The sequence below is a fragment of the Danio rerio genome, chromosome 3 (genome assembly GCF_049306965.1).
Source record: "Danio rerio strain Tuebingen ecotype United States chromosome 3, GRCz12tu, whole genome shotgun sequence".
Classification (NCBI taxonomy): Eukaryota; Metazoa; Chordata; class Actinopteri; order Cypriniformes; family Danionidae; genus Danio; species Danio rerio.
The window spans coordinates 9,717,362-9,740,000 of NC_133178.1; the positions used below are offsets into that span (position 1 = coordinate 9,717,362).

Genomic DNA, 22,639 nt, shown 5'->3' on the forward strand with positions numbered 1-22,639 from the left:
TTAATAACTGTGATGGTTGGGTTTAGGGTTGGGGTAGGTGAAGACGTAAATAACTATGATGGTTGTGTTAAGGATTGGTGTAGATATAGACGTTAATAACCATGAGGGTTGGGTTTAAGGTTGGGGAAGGTGTAGACGTTAATAACTGTGATGGTTGGGTTTAAGGTTGGGGAAGGTGTAGACGTTAATAACTGTGATGGTTGGGTTTAGGGTTGGGGAAGGTGTAGACGTTAATAACTGTGATGGTTGGGTTTAGGGTTGGGGCAGGTGTAGACGTTAATAACTGTGATGGTTGGGTTTAAGGTTGGGGAAGGTGTAGACGTTAATAACTGTGATGGTTGGGTTTAGGGTTGGGGAAGGTGTAGATGTTAATAACTGTGATGGTTGGGTTTAGGGTTGGGGAAGGTGTAGACGTTAATAACTGTGATGGTTGGGTTTAGGGTTGGGGAAGGTGTAGATGTTAATAACTGTGATGGTTGGGTTTAGGGTTGGGGTAGGTGAAGACGTAAATAACTATGATGGTTGTGTTAAGGATTGGTGTAGATATAGACGTTAATAACCATGAGGGTTGGGTTTAAGGTTGGGGAAGGTGTAGACGTTAATAACTGTGATGGTTGGGTTTAAGGTTGGGGAAGGTGTAGACGTTAATAACTGTGATGGTTGGGTTTAGGGTTGGGGAAGGTGTAGACGTTAATAACTGTGATGGTTGGGTTTAGGGTTAGGGAAGGTGTAGACGTTAATAACTGTGATGGTTGGGTTTAAGGTTGGGGAAGGTGTAGACGTTAATAACTGTGATGGTTGGGTTTAGGGTTAGGGAAGGTGTAGACGTTAATAACTGTGATGGTTGGGTTTAAGGTTGGGGAAGGTGTAGACGTTAATAACTGTGATGGTTGGGTTTAGGGTTGTAGAAGGTGTAGATGTTAATAACTGTGATGGTTGGGTTTAGGGTTGGGGAAGGTGTAGACGTTAATAACTGTGATGGTTGGGTTTAGGGTTGGGGTAGGTGTACACGTTAATAACTGTGATGGTTGGGTTTAGGTGTGGAGTAGATTTAGATGTTAATAACTGGTGTACTGCGCCATATTTCTAACAACATAGTTTTGAAATGTTGGTCTCCATAACTTAGTTACACTTATACTACAAGTTACGCCCTTTCATGTTACGCCAATGTCTTGCAGTCTGCAGTCGGAGCCTACTCAAATTATTAGTCCTTCTGTATTTTCTTCCCCCAATTTTTCTTTAACGTAAGTTTATTTTCAACCCATTTATAAACATAATAGTTTTAACTAACTTATTTCTAATAAATAATATTTGATCTTTGCCTTGATGACAGTACATAATCTTTTACTGGATATTTTTCAACACTAGTATTCAGCTTAAAGTGACATTTAAAGGCCTAACAAGGTTAATCAGGCAGGTTAAGATACTTAGGTAAATTGTTGTATAATGATGAATGAATTCTCTAGACTATCTGGGAAAAAAAAAAAAAAAGAAAAAAAAAGAAAATAAATATATATATATATATATATAAATTGTAGCCAAAATAAAAAAAGATTTTCTCCAGAAAAAAAAAAAGCATAGGAAATACTGTAAAAAATGTCTTGCTCTGTTTATTGGGAAATATTTAAAAGAAGAAATACAAAAAAAAAAAAAAAAAATTCACAGGAGATTATATAATCGTGTCTGCAAATATGTCAAATCACAATAATCACAGATCTACAGGTACATAAGCAGCTGCTTATTTAACGAGGACTTTAAAAGAAATGCCTCCACCCATGGTTTAAACGTTAACATCTTGTTTGATCTGGATTTCATAATTGCAGACCAATTATATTCCACTCCTGACTCACTTCAACATCCAGGGCAAACAGGTCAGCGGGCTTTTCCGCACTTCACTAGCTTTAGATTTACAGAGACCGTAAACATTAATAGACGCTTCATTAAATGGGTCGGTTAAGCCAATTTATAACCCAACTATAACCCTTGGGTATGTACTGTACCGTACAATGACAAAACAGACACGCATTTGGAGACGAGAATACTCAAAACAGTAGCAGAATACTGACATTACGCTTTAGCAGGGAAAAGATTGTAAGTGATAAGTGACGGATTGTCATGCATTATAGGATTTTAATCTTAACATGAAACAAAGTGTTGCAGGATTTTAGTCCACACACTCAGTGCCAAGTGCATTCATTCGTATATTGATTATCTTTCAGCTTAGTCCCTTATTTATTAGAGATCACCCCAGTGGAATGAACCGCCACCTATTCCTGCATGTTTTATGCAGCTAAAAAGGGATGTGCGGCTGGAAACATTCATACACACTCACATTAACACACACTGATACACTAGTCAATTTAGATCCAATTCATCTGCACAGCATGACTTTGGACTGTTGGGGAAACTGGAGCACCGTGCCGCTAAGTGTCAAGATTTCACATCAACTATAGCAGCTTATTACCTGTGTATTGTCAATATATTGCCTGTTTTAATAATACTTAAAGTACATATTCTGCATGATTTTATTCTAAGTCCCCAATCCTACTCAATACCTAATCCCAAACTACTTCCCTAATAACTATTAATAAACAGCAAATTAGGAGTTTATTAAGCTAAACGTCATAGTTAATGGTTTATTAATACAGAGAATTGTACCTTAAAATAAAGTGTTACCAAAAATCTGTTAACATGCGATGTTCACTATCCCACATGCAGCTTCTCAATTGCTTAGTTATAGACTTTGCAGTGCAATATTCAATCAAATGGCTATATCTAATAATACACCGCTAAAAGCAATTAGTTGATGTTTCTTTAAAAAGTGAGTGAACCTTTACGCTTGCATCTAGAGATCTGCGCGGGACCGCCCGCACCCACCAGGTTTTAGCCCGAACCCGACCGCTCCCGCTTATATTAAGCATTTGTTGTCCCGCTGCCCGACCCGCCCCGTTTTCTACCCGCCGCGCCCGATCCCGCTAGATCCGGCTGGAAAGAGCATGGGGAGAACAAAACCGAAAACCCCCCAGAGTACAGACAGCCTATAACAAGCGGTCTGTAAAAACACACACAAACATAGCACCAAGCACACACACACAGAAAAATCTCTCTCTCTCTCTCATTCGCGCGCACTAACACACACACACATAAGCACCAAGCACCGACAAAGCTCTCTCTCTATCATTCGTGCGCGCATACACACAAACACACATACACACAGCAACAAACAAGCTAAACACAGCATCGCGCTATTTCATTTACACACATACATACTAGAGCTGTGAACCTACACTAGTCTCACGGTTCGGTTCGGTTACGATTATCATGCCATCGATTCGGTTCAATTCGATATTTTGGTGCATCACGGTGCATTGACGATGCTTTTATATTTTTTTCACAGCAGCTGCTCTTGTATTAAAATGTATGAATATATTTATATTTATATAGGTTATTATTTGTAATACAATTGTGTCATTTAATACAAAGTCAGATATATAAACTGTAACTTTGAAAAAAACAAGCATTAAGCAAATAATATAAACAAATATAAATGTCCAGCTCAATTGCTGATATTGTCTAGTTCTCTTACACCTCTTTGACTGGGATTGATTGGGTTGCGATTGGCTCTTGAGATCAGAATGCTCTTCAGATGAATGATAAGCGGCAGGCGGCAGCGGCGATCTCACAGCTGATCTATGATAGACACGGTGGAGAAAACTCTGCAGACACGCGCTCGTTTCTGTATCCAAAAGTAACGCTGTAAAACAGCCGAGAGGAGAAGAAAAGCCACGCCAGCAGGTCAAATGGGCCACTGTGTGTGTGTGAGAGAGAGAGAGACAGAGACAGAGCGAGAGAGAGAGAGAGAGAGAGAGAGAGAGAGAGAGAGAGAGAGAGAGAAATGGAGTAGGCTACTTTCATTCTCAAACACACAGTGAAATTGTGCACAGTTCATGAGTATTAAGTTGTTAGAGCGTTGTAAATACTCGCGATCGTCTCCCTCGCGACAGAGCGCATATGAGGTAAATGACGTCAGTAAAAACCGGTTATGATTATTACTGAACTGATACCGAATTGTCTGCATCTGCATCGCGGTGCATCAAAGAAACGATTAATTTTGACACCCCTAATACATACGCGTGGCGCTCGGGAGTCGGGCGCGATATTGCTAGATAGCCCGCTCCTGTCCCATATTAAACCAGTAACCGATCACTCCCGCGATTTATTCGGAAATTTATTCCCACGCCGCAGAAATCTGGTCGGGTCCCGTGGCTCCCGCGGGAATAAAGACCTCTACTTGCATCTCACATTCTTCAAAGCCCATGCACATGAGCGCCCTGTTTTAAGATGCCGTGTCATGTTAAAAGATCTTAACTTAAACATGCAGTGCAGTTCATCACTGTTAGTTCCACAGCAGTGCACTGACAAAAGGATTCATTGGATTAACTAAGTGGTTACAAACTATTAGTATGGGTGCAATTTAAACAAACCACATTGTTTCTGTGTGGAGTTTGCATGTTGCCCCTGCGTTCGGCTGAGTTTCCGTCGGGTGTTCCGGTTTCCCCCACAGTCCAAAGACATGCAGTACAGGTGAATTGGGTACGCTAAAAGTGTGAATGAGTGTGTGTGGATGTGTGGATCAGTTGCTGCTGGAAGGGCATCCGCTATGTAAAAACGTGCTGGATAAGTTGGTGGTTCATTCCGCTGTGGCGACCCTGGATTAATAAAGGGACTAAGCCGACAAGAAAATGAATGAATGAATAATCTTAATTGGGCTAAAACTTTCAATTAATCGAGAATTTGATTTTAGGCCAAATCGCCCAGCACTGCCGGCCTGGCATGTGAAATACAGCATTTTCAGTCATTGTTCATAGATCAACATTGTTGTCTGTACTAGAGAGATTGATCATGTGTTGCTAAAAAGCACACAGACCAAATCCTCTTTATGTTTGGAAATACTACGCTTGAACTGATCCAGAACGACCTTTAAGAAAGGCTCAACTGCAGGATAATTCCATTAAATGGTCACTCTTGCACTTTGGACTCTATAACACCACTGAAGGAATGCAACACTGCACCTTTCTGGCACACAGGCATTCTCCAGCAAACCTACAGATCACAGCGGCATCGCAAGTGCACATATCATTCTTCTTTTAAAAACCTTTTATTAGACTGAACCAACAACGTATGAACTCACTGTTGACACATCATCAACAGGCTCTGAGCAGTGTTTTTGGTCACAGCCATCCTAGAGTTTATTTAGAGTTTAGTCACTCATTTGTAGAGCTATAACCAGTATGTAAGACATTTACCAGACACAGACCTGACAAACCAGTTTCAACACCATGCCATTTCACTCTTTATCTCTTGTCAACATGCCCCCCCCCTCTTCAATTTTGCCGGCTGGACCCCTATGCTTACTCTGTTTACTGACAATCTCTCTCTCTCTCCGAATCTCTCTCAGGGCACACGAGGTTGTGAGCGTCATTTGTCCTTTTTCAATATGTCCAAATCTGCTGTATACAAACTCTCAATGTCAAAGTAGAGGACAATGACCAGTGAAAACATCAGCAAGACTTGCGCTTTCCCATCAGTTTTATTCACTGCAATGTTAATTTAATGCAATTCAATGCAATTATTTGTAAGCAACATATTCTGAAGTGAACATGGTTTATAGCTCACACGTGTGTCATCTTTTTGTGTATTTAGACAGTATACCTGACCATAGATCACAAAAACCATCTTACGTTTGTCGCAGAGGTATTTTTGGCCAATGTCAATAGCCAAAAATACATTATACGAGTCTAAATAATCAGTTTTTCTTTTATGCCAAAAATCATCACAATATTAAGCTAAGATCACATACTATAAAGATATACACTGCCTGACAAAAGTCTTGTTGTTGATCCCAGTTGTAAGAGCAACAAATAATAACTTGACTTCTAGTTGATGATTTGGAAAGGTGTCAGAAGGTCGATTTTTCTGATGAATCATCTGTTGAGCTGCATCCCAATCATCACAAATACTGCAGAAGACCTACTGGAACCCGCATGGACCCAAGATTCTTGCAGAAACCAGTCAAGTTTGGTCAAGGAAAAATCATGGTTTGGGTTTACATTCAGTAGGGGGGCGTGCGAGAGATTTGTAGAGTGGATGACAACATCAACAGCCTGAGGTATCAAGACATTTGTGCTGCCCATTACATTACAAACCACAGGAGAGGGCAAATTCTTCAGCAGGATAGCGCTCCATCTCATACTTCAGCCTCCACATCAAAGCTCCTGAAAGCAAAGAAGGTCAAGGTGCTCCAGGATTGGCCAGCCCAGTCACCAGATATGAACATTATTGAGCATGTCTGGGGTGAGATGCAGAAGGAGGCATTGAAGATGAATGCAAAGACTCTTGATGAACTCTGGGAGTCCTTCAAAAACGCTTTGCCATTCCAGATGACTTTATTAATAGGTTATTTGAGTCATTGCAGAGATGTATGAGTGCAGTCCTCCAAGCTCATGGGAGTCATACACAATATTAGCTTTGTTTCCACTGCAGCATGACTTTATATTCTATACTGGACATTATTTCTGTTAAGTGTCAAGACTTTTGTCTTAGCAAAGTCAGACCTTACTCTCATAATGAAATAATTAAAAATCAAGGCATGATCACATTTTATTTTGGCAAAATAAGCGTAATCTAGAGGCCTTTGCCTTTCATATACGCCACTTCTGATACCAAATGAACTAGAAGTCAAGATATTTGTTTTTCCTAAAACGTGGATAGGCAACAAGACGTTCGTCAGGTAGTGTACATCAAAACTGGTGAGTGGGTTGTAGAAAACGTGTAAAAACACTCTACTCTCTCTATTAAAAAAAAAGGGAAAAAATGTGCGTTTACAGTATGTAGTGAGCTTCACACAGGTGAGTGGGCTTGACAAACCACCTGTAGAAAACACTCTGTTGACAATAGTGTCCACTTAAATTCAATGTACTTAAATAAAATTATTCGTAAGTGATCATATTCTAAATGCACATGGTATATATCTTCAGATGTACGAAACCTTTTTGTAAATGACACCATGTACTGACCCTGAACCACAAAACAAAAAACTGGACACAAGTACATTTTAGCAATAGCCAAAAATTTTACATACATTGTATGGGTTAAAATTATAGATTTTTATTTATGCCAAAAATCATTGAAATATTAAGTGGATCATTTCCCATTAGAATATTTGATAACACTTAACTAAGTTTAAGTAACAATTTACACATCTTACTACTACTGTCGTATTACCTGCCTATTATTAAAATAATAACTGTTTATTAGCACTAATAAACTATGGTCTTATCCCAGCAGAAAGACAATTTTATAAGATGCTCATATTAGGTTAGATTTAGTTTGCAAGAGTTTAAGGACAATGTAATTTTGATGTCCAATAACAACATGACATTGATATTTTGTTGATTTTACGTTGTGTTGGAAAGTGACCAAAATGCAACGTTGAACCAACATCTTAGACCAACATCATATTGACATCAATGGCAACTAAAATCCAACATCTGATAGACGTCATATTGGAAACGTCCAAACAACATCAAGTTGTAACATCATTACACGTTGATATTTGGTTGATTTTAGGTTGTGTTGGAAAGTGACCAAAATGCAACGTCGGGCTAACATCATATTGATGCCAAATACTGACATTTATTTGTCAGATATAGCAACCAAAATAAAACATCTGATTGACACCATGGTGGTAACGTACACATAACATCAAGCTGTAACATCACTAGACGTTGATATTTGGTTGATTTTAGATTGTGTTGGAATGTGACCAAAATTTAACGTCGAGGCAACATCCAAAACCAGCATCATATTGATGTCAAATATTGACATTTATTCGTCAGGTATGGCAACTAAAATCCAACATCTGATAGACGTCACATTGGAAACGTTCACACAACAAGTTGTAAGATCATTAGAGGTTGATAATTGGTTGATTTTAGGTTGTGTTGGAAAGTGACGAAAATCCAATGTTGAGCCAACATCTTAAACCAACGTAATACAGACGTCAAACACTGACAATTATTCCACAGGTAGCGACCAAAACCAACGTCTGATAAACATCATAGTGTTAATGTCCACACAACATCGAGCTGTAACATCATTAGACGTTGATATTTGGTTGTTTTTAGGTTGTGTTGGAAAGTGACCAAAATGCAACATTTATTTGACCTTGGACATTAACGTCGTCCTGACGTTGGGTTCTGACTTTAACTCGATTTTCATTTTTCCAACAAAATGCAACGTCCCACAATGCTTGGGTACAACGTCAATCCCAACTACTATATTACTAACTATTAATAAGCAGCAAATTAGTAGTTTATTAAGCTAACAGTCTTAGTTAAGGCTTTGGTAATGGTTTGTTAATTGCGTGAATTGTACAGGAAAATATTGTGACCGAATATTTTGTCAATTTTTAACCATAAATATGTCAAAACTCAATTTCTGATTAGTAATTTGCATCACTAGAAATTAATTTGGAAAAAGATGATTTTATCAGGATTTACATTAGTTTTTAAACCCTCAGATTTCATTTTTCCACACTTTTTTAATACGCTAAATTTGGCATTAATAGAAAAGTATTGGAAAGATTATTTATACATCTTTCAGACGAAGCATAAATTTACAAAATTTGTTAATTTATTACAAATAATTGATGCTTGAGACTGATTTTGTGGTCCAGGGTCACACATTAAAAGCATCTACACGCCTTATAACAAATCCTGCACACTGCAGAATGCCAAACAGCCATTGCTCAAAAAATTAAATACGAAAATATTCTGTTCACACTGTTCATTTTTTCTGTATATTCCAAACCACAGGAAGTGATCAAACTGAATGCTGACTTTAAATTCAACACCCACTCTCCTTTTTAAGCTCTAAACAAAGCATACTGAGAGCTACAGACCCCATGCTCTGTTTTAGTCGACACAAATAGCACAATATTCATGTGGTCTCAATGGAAATTAAGTAGATTAAACATGATGAAACCATAATGAACCAGTCTTCAAAAACATTTTTAGATCATTTTTATTCTCTATTTTCGGCTAAATATTATGTGAAAAAGATGGTTCACCCTAAAAAATCCTTTTATCCTTTATTCCTTTTTCTGTTGAACACGAGAAGATATTTTGAAGAATGCTGGAAATCTGTAAGCATTTACTTCCACAGTGGGGGAAAAAACAAGTACTATGGAGGTCAATGCTTGCAGGTTTTCAGTTTTTTTTTCAACAGAAGGTTGAGTAAATGATGAGAGATATTTTCAGTTTTAGGCAAACTATTTTTTTCAGTTCAGTACAGATGAATGTAAAATGCTCAGAAATGTTCTCAGATTTCGATCTAATGCAACAATCCTGATATTTAGTATCAAAAGAGTGAACTGAAGAAAAAAAAAAAAAAAGTTAATTTCTACATTGTGCCATAGCAGAGAGGGGAGGTATTGAACACGTAAACATTTTTCTCAGAAAACATATTTGTAAAGGTGCTGTTGACTTGAAATTTTCACAAGATGTTGATAACAAGCAAAGAAGTTCATATATCAAAGAAAACAAATCTAATTAGTTTACAAATGAAGTTCTGTAAAATGAAATAAACTTACACAGGAAAAAGGTATTGAACACATGAAGAAAGGGATGTGTATAAAGACGTGGAAAGACCAGGAAGCAGCTGAAATCTCTCTGTAGTTCTTCAGCATCCCTCTCTACTTCCTCATTGTAAACGAATATTAGCTGCTTCAGTCCAACATCTAGCAGGAGGATGAAGATGAAACCAGGGTGCACATTTCAGCGAGACAATGATCTAAAACAGCCAAGGAAACTTTTAAATGCTTTCAGAGAAAGACAATCAAGTTGTAGAATGGCCCAGCCAATCACCTGACCTGAATCCAATAGAGAATACAAAGTAAAGCTCAGATTTGGTTCTCAGATTTTGACACTCTTGAAGTCTGTGAGAAATTCACATCCGGTTCAATTTCATGTTAACAGCTCCTTTAGAAATATGAATCCCATTAAAAAACATAACGTGTTCAATACTTATTTTCCCCACTGTATATACCGTACTGGATCCCCAAAAATCATAGCTCACCATTATATTTGCTGTTAAATTCTTGCATTTGCAGCACTGTTTGCAATATTCATGTCCAAATGGGATGGTGAATGCTGAAAAGCACACACAGGTTTTAATGCATCACACCATTCCCTGTGGAAAACACTAGATTGTGAATGTTTTATTAGTTATTATGATTAAGATGACAAACACGGAGCAGTGAAATCATATTTGTTAGAGGATTCATATTTGGAAAATTATACAATTATGCCAAGGGAGCTCATAAACTAAATAGTGCTCGTGTGAGGTTTGTGTTCACTTGCCTAAGAGGGGACCTTGGTGTCATTACACACCTACTAATTTATTTATTAGTGATGGAACATTTTTCAGGTCCCCTGTTAGACATGCCTTAAATCATGTTCAAATCAAGCGAAAAAGCCTCTGGTGAAGAACAAGAGGGGAACTATATATGTGTGTGTGTGTGTGTGTGTGAGAGAGAGAGAGAGAGAGAGAGAGAGAGAGAGAAATATCAGGACACAAATCTGTATAATGTCAGGTGTTTTGCTAGAAAAATTGTGACTTGAGCACACTGACCACTTCCACATTTTCAAAATGCTTATAAATAAAACTGGATGAGATTTATTTATTTACTTATTTATTTTTTTTAAGAAAGGAAATAAACAGAATGTGTCCTGTGAGGGTTCAGTTTGGGAATAGGTTTGAGGTAGGGTGATAAAAAAAAAAATCAAAAATTAAATGACCTTGTATGTGTGTACATCTTGTATTCCTTACATCTTGGGGACCAAATGTCCCCATATAGCAGAAACAGTTCATTTTGACCTTGTGTGAATTTTTTGATGGTCTCCATGAGGAAACCAGCTTATAAATCACACAGAATTAAGTATTTTAAAATATAAAAATGAAGATTTCTTTTTTAGAGATGGTTAGGGAATAGAAAATAGTCTGAAAAGTATAAAAATTAATATTTCTATGAAAAGTCCCCATAAAGATTGCTGTTTGTGTGTGTGTATGGTCTTTTGTATATATTTATCTGCATCTGTTTCACTGTATACCTAAAATCCAAACTTTTTGGTCAATAAAATTGGCAAATCGTTGGCCTCAGCCTTTTGCACAGTACTGTAGACTCACTGGCCACATTATTAGGTACACCTGTCCAACTGCTTGTTAACGCAAATTTCTAACCAGCCAATCACATGGCAGCAACTCAATGCATTTAGGCATGTAGACATGGTCAAGATCTGCTGCAGTTCAAAGCGAGCATCAGAATGGGGAAGAGAGATGATTTAAGTGACTTTGAATGTGGCATGGTGGTTGGTGCCAGACGGCTGGTCTAAGTATTTCAGAAACTGCTGATCTACTGGGATTTTCACGCACAACCATCTCTAGAATTTACAGAGAATGGTCTGAAAAGGAAAAAAATATCCAGTGAGCGGCAGTTCTATGGGCGCAAAAGCCTTGTTGATGCCAGATGTCAGAGGAAAATGGCCAGACTGTGGAGAAAAAAATTGAGATTGCATTGGTCACTTTTACTGTGGGGAACTCGCTGTACAAAAAGACAGCGTTCAGTGTAAACACGGTGTAAGATTATGCAATAACACAGCACACCTACAAAACCCACCTGCCCAGCCTCTAGTAATGAACTGCTCTTTTTAACGGAGGGTTGGTTTGTTTTGTACACACAATGTCCTGATAAAGGACGTGTTTTGAATTTGTATTGACTCCTGAAACCGTTTTATTTATTTTGCTCAATTTACATGCAACACAGCCTAACAACAAGTCCACCCTACAGAAGCACTTGGTGTCAAACTATTAGAAATCTGACTTATTTTGTTATTCTGTGAAATCTATTGTGATATGAACAGTTTTACTAGTGTAGCTCTGTTTTGAAATAGATCATAGATTGACTGGGATTACTCGGTAGGAGAAAGCATTTGAATAAAATAAACTAATTGCAAGCATTGATAATATACAGTAGATCAAAGATTAAAATAAGGTGAACAGTGCTGTATTTTTTTTCTGGGGAATCTTAAAAATGAATTTTCAAATGTAAAAACAGTGCATAGTCTCCATTGTATGACTGATTAAATGTAACAATTGATCTTTACCACTGATACAACATTACTTCTTGTGTCCTTGTAGCCTTATACCTACAAACATGCTTTACCAATTTTCTTCTTTCTAGTCCAAATATATATATATATATATATATATATATATATATATATATATATATATATATATATATATATATATATATATATATATATATATAAAATTTAAAACAAGAAGCATTTTTTTGACAAACAAAAGTAAAAGGTTTTCAGAAATGTCAAAATTAAGTGTGTTTTCCTTAACAGAAGCAAAATAATCAGCCAATGGAGTATGTTGAAAATCTTATTTGAAACAAAAGCATGCTTAAATTACTTGTTTTAGTAAAAAAAAAAAAACATAACATTACTTCTGAAATTTTTTTTTTCTTTTTCTAGTAAAATGCTCCTTGATTTAAGAATTGTTTGATATTTTCCGCAAAATTTCAATTTTAGAAACCGTTTCTATTTCCACTTCATTGCCAACCCACAGTATACAATTCCATGACCATGTTCACCTCAGGTACTGATTATGTATTTCTCTATAAATGCTTTAAATGACTTTATGATAGCTGAGATCTTACAGTGTGACATGGGAGCCATGTTCATGCAGTTTGACAAGCTACAAGCATTCAGGATTATAAAAAAATAACAGGCCTTTAGATGTCCTAAAAACCCCATAAGAATTGTGTTGTCTCAACTTATTTTAAATAAGTAGTTTAAACAACCAGCAAAAAAGTTATTTTTTGAGTGTACACTAAGGCCCAATCCCAATTCTATTTTCGTACCCCTACCCCCTTAGAACCTAGGGTTAAGGGGAAGGGCTTCAAAATTTACCCCTAAGAATTGGGACAGCACTACAGCACCTGTACACGTCATCATATGTCATCATGATCTCTTGCTTCATACGAGATTAGTCGATGATGACTGCTGTAGTTATTCCAGTTGTGCTATTTTTTTGGTATTTATCTTCAGGAAATCACTGAAGGCATACCATAAGTTATCATAACGATATACTGTACTGTTTATTTACATAGTGGCCATATTGATCAATGTAAACACACCAAAAACAAAATTAACATTATAGCAGACACTGTAAAAAGCTCATTCCCAGCCACTAGACTTTTCTGACAGGGTATTCCAGTGTCACTGAGTGTCAGAATGTTGTGGGACGACTATACAGAAGTTATTATTAGGGATTACAGATCGCAAAATTTAGCTGTTTTTATTTTAGCATTTTTTTTAAGCGTGATGGTAAAACATGAACGCGGTTATGAATACATTAAAACATGTGCTTGTTTGCTGTAAAAATTCGTAATAATGACAAAAAAAAATACTAATTTGTGGATCTCTTTACCTCCGGGTTCAGCTGTGGCTGGTGTATTCTGGGTGTATTTTTTCTTACCCCTTGGTTTCGAGTGTGGTCCTAAAAATTCTTCGTTTGAAGGGGTGTATACCCCTTGCCCTTAGCCCTTTGCCTTCAAGCTAAAGAGAATTGGGACACCACTACCCCTTCATGGGTACATGCAAAACAAGGGGTAGGGGTAAGGGATAAGGGGTATAATTGGGATTGGGCCGAAAAAATTCCTGGGTTCGACACAATTGCATTATGTTGTCTCAACACAGATCAATTAAGTTAACTCAATTTTTACAAATTTAAGTAGATTAAACAATCCAATCAAGTTCTCCTAAAAATAAAACCCTAAAAAATGGTGCTGTTTCTACTTGTTTTAAGTAAGTAATTTGATTAAGCAGGAAAAGCCATTAGTTTGTGTGTGTCCGGTCAACTATAAATTTTCAGCTTTTGTTGTGCAGTCCTTCAGGAAAAAAGAAATCAAATGCTGGTAGTAAAAAGCATCTCTGTTGTTGATCAGTGCTGTGACGTCATGTGGGATTCGAGTGTTGCTGAGTGAAGCAAAACAGCTGAACACAAGCAGATAAGGAGGAGTATTCCAGATTACTGTCACGATTACCAGCGATCATATCCCATAAGCAGGGCAAGACAGAATCTGCGGACGTTTTTAGCTATTTCTGCTGAGAATTTTGGTAAAAATCTGCGGATTTCTGTGGAATTATTTTGGGGGTATCCAGTGGAGTGTTATAACTAAAACCTTAATATATGAAATAAAAAGTAATAAATTACTGAATAAAAACTGAATAAATTTAGATTTACACATTTACTCAAGTAAATAAACAGAATTAATAATGGGCTAAAAATCTGCAGAATTCTGTGGAAAATCTGAGGAAAATCTGCGGAATTCTGCGCGCGCAGATTCCGTGTGGGCCTACCCATAAGATTGCTGGTTTGCACTAACTATAACCATGGACTACAAATCCGCCATTTATTGACTACATATTCATACATGCACTCCGGTCACACTCACACATGCTTCCTCATCTAGACTGATTACTCGCACCACCTGAGGATTGTCAGGGACTGATTGCACACACTACTTAAACCACACACTCACCCATTCAGATTGCTGTCTTGTTTACTGTTAGTGACATTACAACGTGTTTTCCTTCGTCTGCCTTTGCCGTGTTTTGGATCCTTTGCTTATTTGTTTAATTCTGTTTGCTGCCTGCCTCTGACCATCTGCCTGATATTTTGACATCTGGTTGCCCCTGTATTGACCACTGCTTGCCTGACGATTCTAATAAACCTGCACGTGGATCCGAACTTCAGTTGTTTGTGTCACTCCCCATGGTTACAATTACAGTGTTATCTTCACATCTACAACTACTCAATGATGAAAAAACAGTCTATGTTAATGCAGCACACAGAAACCGTTTCATTTTTCCATCAAACTGCAATATAATGCTTATGGTGAATTCGAGGAAAAACCCTGAGAGATAAAATATGTGTCCTGTCACCTGAACCTCCTGCACACAAACACCGACATGGGAGAGTGAAAACAGCACTGTCCGCTGCTCTTTAAGTCACCATTGTACACAGATTGACCAATTTACCATGAAGTAACGCCCCACTGATAAGGGTTTATGAGAGAAATGCAATTTCAGGTACCATTCAACAAATAAGACATTTTACTTTCCCTTCATTTCCTTTCAATAGAGACCGGATTGTGGGCTATTTTAGGAAGCTGTTAGCAAATTGCGTTTTCCTTGACTGGATTGATGAATGGTTGAGCCTCTGCAGATCACCACTGACCTTTCCCAAAATCACATTTACCATTCGTTCTCATGCTGACCGGTGCACAGTGGGTAAAAGACCCTTTATATATGCTCTAAGTTAAATTAAATTCAAGTGTACTTCACGTAAAAATAAATATTTGGTCCCACTTTATATTAGGTTTCTTTAACTACTATGTTCTTACCGTGTTTATAATGTATTTGAGAACACTTGTGGTGCTCTTGAGTTGGGATAGCGGTTGGGTTATGGACAGGTTTGGTGGTATGGGTAGGTTTAAGGGTGGGTTAAGGTGTAAGGGATGGTCAACAGTGTATTTACAAATGTAATTACAGAAGTTAATAATTACAGATGTAATTACATACAGGTATTTAATCAATCATAAGTACACAATAAATATATGTATTTACACAATAAGTACACTGTAACAAACTATTCATTCCTGTGTAAGTACTTATTAGTTAAGGCCACTTAATATAACAACCCAAGCTCATTCTGAAAACATAGTCCCGCGGATGTTTCTGGAGACAGCGGATTACGTCCCTGGAGGTACGTACGGCTGCATTTATTTTTTTCCCAAGCGAACGCTGCGGGGCGGTGTGACACTGTTCCCTTTCGCGTTTGCCGGCCGGCGGGTCGACCGCTTACATCCTTGTGGAGGGCTTCCCCGCTGCAACCCGTTTGTCTACTCAGCTCACCGTGTACGTCGGCAGAATCGAGATGCAGAGAGGAGTTGACCACGGCAATCGGTTTCGAGTCCGGGGAAGAGCAGTTCCAGCAATCAGGTAAGACAAAAACAGAATCCCAAAAATTAAGTGAACGAGTTTCGAAACAGGGTGAGAATGCGGTGAAATCCAAAAACGCGGTAGAAAAAAAATTAAATCAGGGGTTTTCTTTTTTTGGATGGCTTTTGTAAACTGTTGCTCGGGTTCAGGGAAGCAAGCGAGCAGGCAGGTCAATCGTTAAAATTGGTTGGTTTCAGGGAAGGAGGAGGGCGGGTCAGCCGATTGGCCGGTCGCGCAGTCAATCATCCGGTCAGTCGGACAGCGGCCTCTGGTGGGTTCAAGCGAGAACACCGCGGTCGTGAACTGCACTTGCGAGAGGCGTTTGAGATGCGAAAAAGCGCACAACAGCAGATTCGCAAAAACAAAAACTGCAGCCGTACGTACTCGCCGGGACGTATTCTGCGGTCTCCAGAAACGTCCGCGGGACTACGTTTCCACAATAAGCCTGGGTTGTAATATAAAGTGGGAGCAAATATTTTACCGCTAGTTCAAACTACTTGTTTAAAAAAAGCTGAATCAACACAATTCTTGAGTTTTTTGTGGGACAGCTTAATTATTTTATGTCCAATCAACCTATATTTATTAAAACTTTAAGTTAACTTAGTCGATTTGTGTTGGGATGATATGAAGGAATTGTGTGTTATCCAGAATATTATAGTGTTGTGTTGCGCTTTTCACAATAGTTACAGTTCCAAAGCAGCTTCAGTAAAGGTGCATATCATTACAGTACAGTCAAAACCAGAAATGTTAAGGAGTTATGTAAAGGGTGGAAGATAATGATGATTAAGATAATGTTTGACAAAAGTAGATTGAACATAAAACAAATAAACTGAACAAAGAAATGACAAGAATTGTGTTATTTCAGCTCATTTTAAACAAATAGTGTGAACAAAGCAGCACAATCTTTTTTCTTGTTTGTCTAAGACAGAAGTTTTCAAAGTGTGAAGCACGCCTCCCCTGGGGGGCGCCAGAGAATGTCAGGGGAGGCGCGGGAAAAAATATTATATAATAAAAATATAATCATTAAGTTTAATTATTATATGTATTTTTTATTGTTTTTAAACCTTTTAATTAAACAAAGCTAAAAATAATAATACGTAAAAAATAAGAAAACCTTTATTACCCAGAAGGCCATAGCTGTGAAGTCGCTTCTGTTTGGCAAGCCTGCCAATACAGGTATATGCCTGCTAATACAATGGATCGGTTTCTGAGACCCCCCGATTTAAAGCCTTCAAGTTCAGGGCTTAAACCCAAGAGACGACGATATGATGATCATTATTTGAGTTTGGGATTTACGTGGACAGATCTAGCTCAGTGGTTCCCAACCTGGTGTCCAGTTCACAAGGGGGGCGCGGGAGAGGATAAGTGTTGAGGTAGAAAAGGGCATAAAAATGCTCCACTATTTTATAGGGCTGTACAATTAATCGAAAATCCGGTTTCGATTTCAAACGATTATAAAAAAAGCATTAATCGAGATAAAGTTTATTGCATCATAAACCGCCCCCTTTCCAGTTGTTCACGTTTGTTGCTTCTAAAAGCGCGAAAGACCGCATGCTTATTTGTGTGTGCAGCAAGCACACGCAGTCAGAAGCATGCGGCCGGTCAGCATTCGGTCTCATTCGCACACTGAGACGAGCAGCGGAGCGCAGACATCTAAAGTCATTAACGTGAGCGCTTTAATGGTCAAATAGGTGTAAAAAAAGCGGTGTTTAGTGATTATTTATATTAACCCTCATTTGTGTAATAAACAAACGAGTTGAGGATCAAAAGACGTGAAAGAGAAACCATTAAAGAGACAGCGAGAAATATTCCTGCTACCGCCTGTTTTTATCATTAATCAAACAATGACAAAATCCCTCACTAGTCTTGACTGAAGGACTGCTGTAAAGTGTTTCTTCTTTTTAATATTTTTATTCTATTGTAATTATTTCTCTTTCCTTTGCAAGGTGGAAATAACTGTATGTATACACTTGAAGTCAGAATTATTAGCCCTCCTGAATATTAGCAACCCTTTTCCAGCCCAATTTCTGTTTAATGGAAAGAAGATTTTTTTTACTTATTTCTGAACATATTAGTTTTGATGTCTCGTTTCTAATTACTGATTTCTTTTATCTTTGTTATGATGACAGTACATAATATTTTACTAGATATTTTTCAAAATACAAACATTCAGATTAAAGTGCAGTTCAAAGGCTTAATTAGGGTAATAAGGCAAGTCATTGTATGACAGTAGTTTATTCTGCAGACAATCAAAAATATATATTGCTTAAGGGGGCTAATAATATTGAAGTTAAATTGGTTTCAAAATATTAAAACCTGTTTTTATTCTAGCTAAAATAAAACAAATAAGCCTAGAAGAAAAATATTATAGGAAATACTGTTAAAATTCCTTGCTCTGTAAAAACATTTTTTTGAAAAATATTTCTAAAAAATAAAATTCTCAGGAGCGCAAATAATTTTTACTTTAACTGATAATCGTTTTGAATAATCGTGATTACAATTAAGACCAAAATAATCGTTATTATGATTTTCCCAAAAAATCAAGCAGCCCTACTATTATATATGTATTTTCAAGTACAAAAAAACTTAAAATCAAAACATGCTTAAAATTCCAACATAATAGTAAAAATAATTAAAATAAATACCTTTAAATAATTATTTAAATTTTGCTCACGCAATGTGCTTGTCCAACACGTCGTAAAGGCAAATTCAAAACAAAAATGGCAGAGAAACGTAAATGCAGTGGTTCTTCAGAGGCGAAGAAAAAGATTAGACAAAGATTAGTTTTATTGAAGGCCAAGACAAGTTAAAAGTGATTAATTTATATTTTCTATACATATTATATATTAATATTACACAAACACACACATACAGTATATATATATATATATATATATATATATATATATATATATATATATATATATATAGACAGTACATATGTGTGTGCGTGCGTGTGTATTTATATGGTGAGGGGGCTCCATTGTTTGTATATGTTCATGGGGGGGGGCCCCAAAGAAAAAGGTTGGGAACCACTGATCTAGCTGATGAACCACGACCTTTATGTGTGGTTTGTCAAGATATTTTGGCTAATGACAGCATGAGACCCGCTAAACTTCGGCGACACCTGAAACCAAGCATGATGAGGTAGCAGGAAAACCTCCAGAATTTTTTTTGTGTGTGTGTGTGTGTGTGTGAGTGTGTGTGTACGTGTGTGTTAGGGAGGAGGGGGGCGCCAATGGATAAGTTGTGTCAAAAGGGAGGCCCACTGTCTTAGACTTTGAAAATCCCTGGTCTAAGGTTTGGATATTGTACATAATATAATACATTTGTTTTTTACTTCATTAATCAAAAGCAAAAGATTAAAGCGCTTTGGCTGTTCATTGAAAGCGTTCTGAGAAAAATCTCAGTTTCTTCTTCTAACAAAGTGGCGAATACCAGGCGGTCAATCAGCATGGCACTTCCTGGAAACGGATTTTCCCTCTTAGGAAATAATCCTACACGTTTTGGCCAGTGCATTAATTTCTCTATATGAGAGACTACATAATGGAAAATGACTGCTGTGCATTCAGAGTTAAGGGTTTGAGAGGGAACAAAAGCATTAGAGATGGAAAATAATAGGCAGAAATTGACTGTCACAGGAGGCGGGTGCACATTATATGAAGAGGAAGATGCTTTTAATGCTGAACTGGAGGATTTCACATGGAAAGCTCGAAAATTATCTGTTTCCATCTCGACAGGAACTGGCAGACAATATGCCACTGTTTTTACACAAATGAAATGTATTTGAGCTGGCAAATGTGTTAACATCCAACAGAGAGGCAACTGTTTACCTTAATTGCCATTTGCATTGTGATGGAGCACATTTATAATGTAATGTAAGCAGAAATGTGTTTAATGTAAACATTTTCTCTAGGAACTGAACATGTAACGCGTTTTGTGTGTGTTGGAGTTTGTTTTGCGTGGAATAAAAGTGACGGGTAAACTTTGATGTAAATTGAATACTTGAAAATTGACAGTGGAAAACTATAATAAATGTGCGTTTATTTTAATAAATGTGCATTCAAATGATGCAATTTCGATTCAATTAAATGCATTTAATTTACTTCACTTAAATTAAACGTCTACAATTTGGCATGGCAAAGCTGTATGTAAATTAAATTAGATTAAATGTCAAGTCATAACTGCATGAGAAGTTATACTGTATTAAATTTGTAAATCAAATTAGATTAAATTAGATTAGTCAAGTCATCGCTGTGAGCTGCATGAGTGATTATACAGTAAATCAAATAAAAATTAATAGATGAATAAATAACCCATGACAGCTCACAGTATTGTCTGACCGGGACAACTAGCAATCTGCAAATCATCAGCAGAGTATACTGTATGCCCTCTAATCTACTTTATTGTTTTTTTATTTGGAGCTGAACACAAAGCAACAAAAAATGTGATCATTTCTCGGGGAAAAGATTATGATTTCCTCAATGATGTTTAGCAGATGGTTTCCAAGCAACACTGATGCAGCGGCGCACAGTAATACTTATGTTTTAAGGTCACAAGGGTATGTTTTATAGAGTATTTTATGGAGTCTTTGAACACGCCTCAACCAATCATCATCAAGAACCGGAACTGTGCATTTCAATGACTAGTATTATTATGAAATGCAGTGAAACGACTTTATTCATCCTTTATTTTTAGTGCGTGGAAATGTTTGGAGAAAAAGAAAATTATATATATATATATATATATATATATATATATATATATATATATATATATATATATATATATATATATAAATAAAAGTAAATTAAATAAATATTTAAGACATTATTCTTAAGCATTTACTTACCAACTAGAAAAGAATAAACCCAATAAAAATTAATCTATATACTATTTTTTTAATAAATTATACAAAATATAATTTTTGGAATGATAAAACAGTATATAAAATAAATAATGGTTTTAGGAATTATAAATAAAAGAAATTAAAATAAATGAATAGAAATAAAACTATACACACATAAAAACTAAATAAAAATAAATAAATAAAAAACAAATACATGAATAAAAAAATAAAATAAAAAAATAATAAAATAAAAAATATGTAAAAATTTATAAATAAAATTCAATAAATCTTAAATATAAATAAATTAAATTAAAATATAAACATATATAAATAAAAACAAATATATAAAATAAATTAATTTAATTATACACTAAGGTCTATATATACAAATAAATATATAAATTAAATGATACATTAATAAATAATTAGAAAAAATAAATATACAAAAATAAATAAAATAAATGATACATTAATAAAAAATGCAAATAAATATATAAAATAAATGATACATTCATAAATAAATACAAATATATAAATATAAAAAATAAATAAAATAAATTATACATTAATAAATGCAGATAACTAAATATATAAAAACAAATCAAATAAATGATACATTAATGAATAAAAACAAATAAATATATAAAATAAATCAATTAAATGATAAAAATAAATTTAAATATATACAGTTAAAAATAAATAAATACATACATACAAATAAATAAATATAAATAAATACATACATAAAATTGTATATAAATAAATAAAAAATAAAAATAAATAAATGTGAATAATTAATAAACAAATTTATGAAATAATAATGAACAAACAAATAAATAAAGATGAATAAAGAATAAACAAACAAATAAATAAATAAACAAACAAATTGAGATAAATAAAAATAAACAAATAAATAAACTAACAAACAAATAAATACATTTTATATAATAGGATGGCAGATCAATGTCCAATATCTAAAAACATTAATTTAAAAACATTATCTTCAACCTCACCATCTATGAGCTGTCAGAATATTTATTCATTTCCCTTTACAATGTTAAAGAGCGGCCAAAAAAATAAAAAAATAAATAAATAAATTCTGTATCTTTTTACCAGTATGCAAAATGCAAAAAGTGTAACTGTCCAGGCTGAAATCCCTTGATTATAATGGACCTGTGAGATTAGATAGGACTACAAGAACTGGCTGATAGTGACATCTAGTGGTTCACAATGGAAACATTTAATGGGTGAAAACCTATGGTGAAAAGCCATATATGGCAACTTTTTTACATTGAGATATAGACGATATAAATAATGTAGTAAGTCATAAAAGCTCAAAATTCTTAAAAACCACAGAATAACACGGTTTTCCCAATGAGTATTTCAATGAGTGATTTATAAAGAGTTCCATCTAATTTGCATTTAATGTATTGCTGATGTATTGTTAAAAGGCTCAAATGAATTTCAGATAGTAACCCTTTTGCCATTTAATCAGTTTAATCATGGCAGTAAAGTTATTGTCAATCATAAACTTTGGTCATGTAATAATAAAAACTACTTGTTCTGTAAACACAAGCTAGCTCTCTCAGCTAAAATAATACATATTAATGAATAGACTTTGCCATGAGCTCAAGCACATTTAAAATGATCA

The 22,639-nt window shown here is 35.7% G+C and overlaps 1 long non-coding RNA gene across 5 annotated transcripts in view; it reads right to left on the bottom strand.

Annotated features, from left to right (window-relative positions):
- Positions 1 to 22,639, bottom strand: part of LOC141381146 (uncharacterized) — a 160,386-nt gene that overhangs the window by 34,691 nt on the left and 103,056 nt on the right. The window lies entirely within an intron of this gene.